This window comes from Molossus molossus, unplaced genomic scaffold (genome assembly GCF_014108415.1).
Source record: "Molossus molossus isolate mMolMol1 unplaced genomic scaffold, mMolMol1.p scaffold_m16_p_8, whole genome shotgun sequence".
NCBI classification, from domain to species: Eukaryota; Metazoa; Chordata; class Mammalia; order Chiroptera; family Molossidae; genus Molossus; species Molossus molossus.
This window is the reverse complement of record NW_023425402.1, coordinates 88,972,459-88,978,982: the sequence shown is the minus strand read 5'-3', so window position 1 is coordinate 88,978,982 and position 6,524 is coordinate 88,972,459. Positions and strand designations below refer to the sequence as shown.

The following is a 6,524-nucleotide window of genomic DNA, read 5'->3' as shown; positions in this document are numbered from 1 at the left end:
CCACCTCAGAGCACAGGTGTGAACTCATCTGTGAGAAGTTCCTGGAACACAGTACACAGCCAGCTCATGCCTCTCGTGTTTCTTTCTTCTTCTATTTTCTCTTTTTAGTGATAATACTTTCATTTTCAAAAACCAAACATTTTTTAAATTCTCACCCGAGGGCATGTTTATTGATTTTTAGAGAGAGGGAAAGGGGGTGGGGAGAGAGAGAGAAACATTGATGTGAAAGAAAAATATCAATCGAGTTGCCTCCCGCACGTGCCCTGACCTGGGATCAAACCTGAAACCTTTAGATGTATGGGATCATGTTCTAACTAACTGAGCCACACCAGCCAGGGCAACAATACTTTCATTTTCAAAACATCTGTTTTCAAAGTTCTTCCACATAGATTCTTCTCTCTCTCTCTCTCTCTCTCGATGTATTATCTTGAATTAAGTACAAAGACTCTTCTAATCATGTCACCGAGAGCTCATTTCACTCACTGCTCCGTTTGGCTGCCAGTCTCTTATGTCTCTCTCCAGTCACGGTGAGACAAATACCCTTTGCATGGGGAAGGAAATCATGGTTTGTCGCCTCTGCTGATGACACAAACATCAGAGAGCCCGGAGGGAAAGCTCTTGCCACTGGCATCTTTCGCATGGACTGTGTCAAAAGAACTAGGACGACTCTCTCTGCTGGTTGTCACACCAGTTCTTCCTAGGTGAGCACCTCCTGTCACTACACATAGGTTGCCAGTGTCCAACTTGATGAAATCAGTAGTTTTGCCAGTCTCCAAATCGATGTGAATGATGCCGTTGACTTTGATGAGGGGATCAGGGTAGCAGAGGGTGTGAGCATCATTGGTCACCAGACGAGAGATCCTTTTGTGCTCACAAAGAACGTCCTCACTTTGCTCAGCTTGTACTTGGCCTCCTCAGTGTAATACAATGAACAGCAAAGCGACCCTTGGTGTCACAAATCCCCTCCGGTCTTGTCCATGCTGATGACATCCATAAAACCAGCAGGGCAGGTTAAATCGGTCAGGACCTTGCCGTGTACCTTCATGAAGCACTGCAGGCAGATCTTCTTCACTTCATCTCCGATTAGGGCCTACTTACATCTGTGCCTTAGGAAGATGACGCGAGGGAGACAATCTCTCGGCTCGCAGGGCCTGGCAGATGGCCGAGGAGCTAACACACCAGCCAGTTTATCCAGCATCCAGTGTCTGGGAGCCGCTGCACGCTCCACATGTTTCTGGGACCCGGAGCCATGGCTGTGGTGGGCACAGAAGGAGGCCACATAGACTTTCATTCACTGATGCAAAACATGACACAAACATTAATTCCCTTTCACACATGAGAAAGCCGAGTCTCATTGTAGAAGCCAGACTTCATTCCAGTCCTGTGCTAATCCCACTGGACTGAATATTGAGATAATTGAATTTCACAAGGAAATAGCTCAAAACAGCGAACAGACTCATAGACCAGAATTTAATAATCTAAAGTTTTTAAAGATATTAGGTCAAATAAAAAGAATATTATGGTGCCCTGGCTGGTGTGGCTCAGTTGGATGAGCATCATCCTGTGCACCGAGACGTCGTCCGTTTGATTCTTGGTCAGGGCACATGCCCAGGTTGCGGGTTCGGCCCCCAGCCGGTGTGCATACTGGAGGCAACCAATCGACATTTCCCCCTCTCTCTTTTCCTCTCCTTTCTTCTCTCTCTAAAATCAATAAAAACTTATTTAAAAAGAAAAAAGAGAATATTATGGCAATTCAGATGACATCCATTTACTTTTCACTAGGTACTTTGGGCTACCGGAGAATAGAAATAAATATCACATTAGGAATTATAATAGAAATAAATATCACATTAGGAATTTTAGAGTGCACAGTATAGAATTTAGTGGGCTTGTGGAGAGCTGTGAAATAATTCATTAAAAAATTTATTCTTGCCCTGGCCGGTTTGGCTCAGCGGTTAGAGTGTCGGCCTGCGGTCCGGAGAGACCTGGGTTCGGTTCCCGCTAAGGGCATGTACTTCGGTTGCAGTTTGTCCCCGGCCCTGGTTGGTCATGCGGGTGGCAGCCACTCGATGTGTCCCTTCACATCGATGTTTCTCTCTCTCTCTCTCTCTCCCTCCCACTCTATCTGTACAAAAAATGGAAAAACGTCCTCAGGTGAGGATAAAAAAAAAAAAAAAATTTATTCTTGTCTGTGATTCTTGTTTGCATCAATCTACAGAAAATATACACACATAAATATATAAGACAGTTATTAGAAATTTCTTGCCACACCAAGGTTGATGTTCACTAGTAACAAAGCATCAGTTTTAGCAACTTAAAAAAATAATAAAATAACAATATAGTTAAATACTACCAGTAAAATGTCTTTTTTGTTTTTTGTCTATTTTTCATTTTACTACTACCAGTAGCATACACACTATTACTAGAAGTCTTACTTAAAAATAAAGTTTTAGAACAACTTTATAAAAATCTCAGAAATAAAAAGGTGAAACAAAGAGGTAACATTGAGGGTTCAACATATTTTGAAAGAGAGCAAAAATGAAGATTAGTAATTGAAAAGAGGGCATTCATAAGGTACCCAGCACTGGGTCTGGTCGACAAGAAGCTTTCTAGTCGAGTTCTCCTTTTTCTGCTAGGGGAACATGGATTTTAGGTTCAAAAGAATAAAAGAATGAGTCAACAAAGATTAAATCCAGGAGCAGAGAGAAGCGCAAAGAGGAATCAGTTCAAGGGAGCAGGTTCATGTTTGTAGAGATGAAAGTACGCATCATTAACTTCTTTAAACCCTACTGTGTGAAAATCCTGGCGCGGTCGCGAATGGATGCTACACTGCACCACCTAGATCCCTTTAGACTGGGATGTTCCTCTCCAAGCTGCCGGAAGTGCTGGCTCTCACAAGTGTGTCTTTCCCACGGAGCTGCCCTTGGCCAGGGAGAGGTACCTTACCCAGGATTATGCTCCTCTCTCCTGGAGCACCCAGCACCCAGTGACTGACGGGTGGATGCAGTGTTACAAGGCCCAGCAGCCTCTTGCCCCTCAAATGCTACAACTCTGAAGGGCCCTCTCAGCTCCGGAGCCCCTTGTGGGATCAGCTGAAGCTTCTTTTGCAACTACATCACAGTTCAGCCTCACTTGACCGATGCCGCCTCCCTCGCTCCCTTGCCAGTGTTGATCCTTGGCACACGCAACAATAAATGACTGCCCATAAATCTCCATTCCAGGCCGGTTTCCAGGGGACCCACCCATAGGCGTTGGTCACAGAAATGGTCCTAGCAAGCAGACTCTGATATGAGAGTTTGGAGATAGGTTGCCCACTGGTCAGCTGGCAATGAGGACTCCACAAAGGGTGCTAAGTGGAGAAGTGATATCCTGGCATGGTCCAGGGGACAACTGTCAAAACGTTCAGCACTGGTGAACTGGGATAGGATAACATGAAAGGCAGTACACAGGCTCAGGCGCTTTGGAGGTGCGGTGGGCACCGCAGTTATCAGAGCTGTGGAGTAGCGGAAACCTGATTGACCTGGGGGACTGGCTCCCTGCAGAAGAGACTAGCGTTCAAACAGACGATAAAGGGTGAGAGTGTATGTGAAGGGGGCAAAGGGATGGTTATGGAAGCTCCCAGCCAAAGGAGACCCACCTCCAGAAGCTCCCATGAGGAAACGTGCCTGACTATGAGAGGAACGAGGACCGGCCAACACAGCTCTGGAGAGTAGAAAGGCCGCAGGTGAGGATGGTGCCAGCCAGGCTGGAGAACAGGCGGGGCCGAACCACAGCCACGGTGGAGGCAGCTGTTCTTATCTGAAGAGCAGTGATAAACATTTTTGGTCAGCAAGAAAGCTACAAGGTAGATTTGCCTTAAAAAAAAAAATCTCTTTGGCTAGTTGTGAACTAATTGAAGAGAGCCACAAGGGTGTGCAGCAAACAGCCCCTTCAAGGGGCTGCAGCGGCTGGAGTGCGGATGTAGTGGCGCTCGCTCGAGCCTCGTGTACTCACTGAGCTACCAAACAATCTGGGCGGGTTCCCTTTAGTTTAAAACTTTCATTTCTATTTAAACACTAGCATACGGCCTCCCCAGTAAAAGGGAGTTCACGTGTTGCAGCACCGCTGTGTCCCCAGCAACTAAAGCAGAGCTCAGTACCTAGAAGGAGTACTCAATAAGTAGTTGTTGAATAATTGACTAAATACATATAAAAGAAAATACTCCTAATGGGGACTATAGAAAGAAAGTGCCTGTGGACCATTCATACCTTGATATGAATGATAAACAGGAGCACAGGTTCAAAGTAATGGGTAAGGAGGCCGCAGCAACTTGCTTACTTCATTACCTTTATATTTATATTATAAGTATGGGAGATGAACAGGTAATGCCTTAGGTTGAAAACCTTAATGGCACTGGCTAAAGATATACTTCTGTGTCAAGCTAAAATCTTATGTGGTTAAGAAGTTCTTTCAAAATGACAGCAACTTCTCATGTTTTGACATAAATTGCTCATTAAACCTTGTTTTTCATTTCTTGGTTTCTTTCTATTCTTTTCTTTGGAAGGATTTTGGTGTTAGCTTGGGATGTCACCTAAACAGCTGTGAAACCATGATTTCCAGTTCTTCCTTCCGGGCCTGGGCCTGCAGCCGACTCCGCCACTCTGCTTGACAGACAACTGGCAGCTACGTTTCTTCTGCTGAGCACTGTTCTCGGGCTGAGACGAAAACTGAGAGCAGCACTCGAGATCACTCATCTCTTCTGAACCTGTCTGTGCTGCTCAGACCCGAAAACCCATTTTATGCAGGAAGAGTAAGTGGTCCCATCTTAAGGAGGCCTGTACAGGTGAGTCTGTACCCTCTGTCACAGTTGGAAACTAGGACATTACATATTCATGCATAGACAGACCCCGTAGGACACCCAGACTCAGGCGCATGAGAACAGTGACATCCAGTGGCTGGCTGGGCGCACTTCTGCGGTGCGGTGCACACCCGTGAAGGATGCAGCTCCCGCTCTCCACATCCTGACGTCTGCTTCTGTCCTGCCCAGCCTGGGAACCCTGTGAAGCTCCACAAAGACTCCGAACTCAGACCAACCGGGATCTACCAACAATATCTGTCCTTCCATGTTCTCTCCTGGGTTTTTACTTTTAGGATAATCATCTCTCTCTAGAGTTGCAATGTTTTAAGTTGCATCATAAATGTTAATAAACGTTAATGTCCGATATTTGAGAAAATGCAAAATTTCAAAATTACATTACAGTTTTAAAAATAAGGTTTGTTATTCATTCAATAAATGCTTATTGTGCACCTACTGGGTGCCAGGCAGTGAGCAAAAGAGGGATTCTGACCCCTCTGGAGTTTATATTCTTATTGGGGAAGACAGACAGTAATATACAAACATGTTTATACACACACCTATAGACATCCCATAATGCCATGTCATCATGGCAGATGCTAAGAAAGAAAAACGAAACAGGTAAGGACGTAGGGCTTGACAAGGGGACTGGTGCTCTTTTGAATGGTGATCCTACAAGGTCTTTCTAAGGACATTTGAGCAAAAACCTGAATCGAGGGCTTGGATCATGTATAGACCAGGGGAAGAGCATTCTAAACACAGAGAAAAGCAAGTGATAAAAAAAAAAAAAAAATTGTCATGTGCCCTGGCCGGTTTTGCTCAGTGGTTAGAGCGTCAACCTGCGGACCAGAGAGTCCCGGGTTCGGTTCCCGCTAAGGGTTGCAGTTTGTCCCCGGCCCCGGTTGGGGTCGTGTGGGTGGCAGACAGTCAATGTGTCTCTCTCACATCGATGTCTCTCTCTCTCTCTCTCCCCTCCTCTCTCCCTCCTGCTGTATCTGAAGATAAATGCAAAAATGTCCTCAGGTGAGGATAAAAAAATAAATAACTGTTGTGTGAAATCAAGATTCCAGAGGAAATTAAAAATGAGATTGTCGCCCTGGCCGGTTTGGCTCAGCAGTTAGAGCATCGGCCTGCGGTCCAGAGAGACCCGGGTTTGGTTTCCGCTAATGGCATGTACCTTGGTTGCAGTTTGTCCCTGGCCCTGATTGGTCGTGCGGGTGGCAACCACTCAATGTGTCCCTTTCACGTCGATGTTTCTCTCTCTCTCTTCCTCTCTCTCCCTCCCACTCTATCTGAACAAAAAATGGAAAAATGTCCTCAGGTGAGGATAAAAAAAAAAAAATGAGATTGTCAGTAGCTACATAAAAAAAATTGTATATAAAAGTAATTTAATTATATTTCTAAAGATAAAAAGAAGTTATGAGTCTAAGCTCAACTTTCATACTTTAGACAGGAGAGTGCATAAGTTAATTAGTCAATCTTTAAATTAGGAATTCAGACCTAAGTAAAAATAGTGTCATATATTTACAAACAATTTATTTCAACATAAAGGCAAAGAATCTGGAATGTGGATAGTCACTTACTTCATTCAGTCCCTTATCCCAAGCACATTCAACAGGAACAATAAAACACAGGCGGCCCACTGGTAGCTAAGGGCTCTCTTTCTTTCTCTGTCTCTCTTTCTGTCTCT

The 6,524-nt window shown here is 44.8% G+C and overlaps 1 pseudogene; it reads right to left on the bottom strand.

The window, feature by feature from the left end:
- Positions 1-475: 475 nt before the first annotated feature.
- Positions 476-1,291, bottom strand: LOC118620763 (annotated as a pseudogene).
- Positions 1,292-6,524: the final 5,233 nt, after the last annotated feature.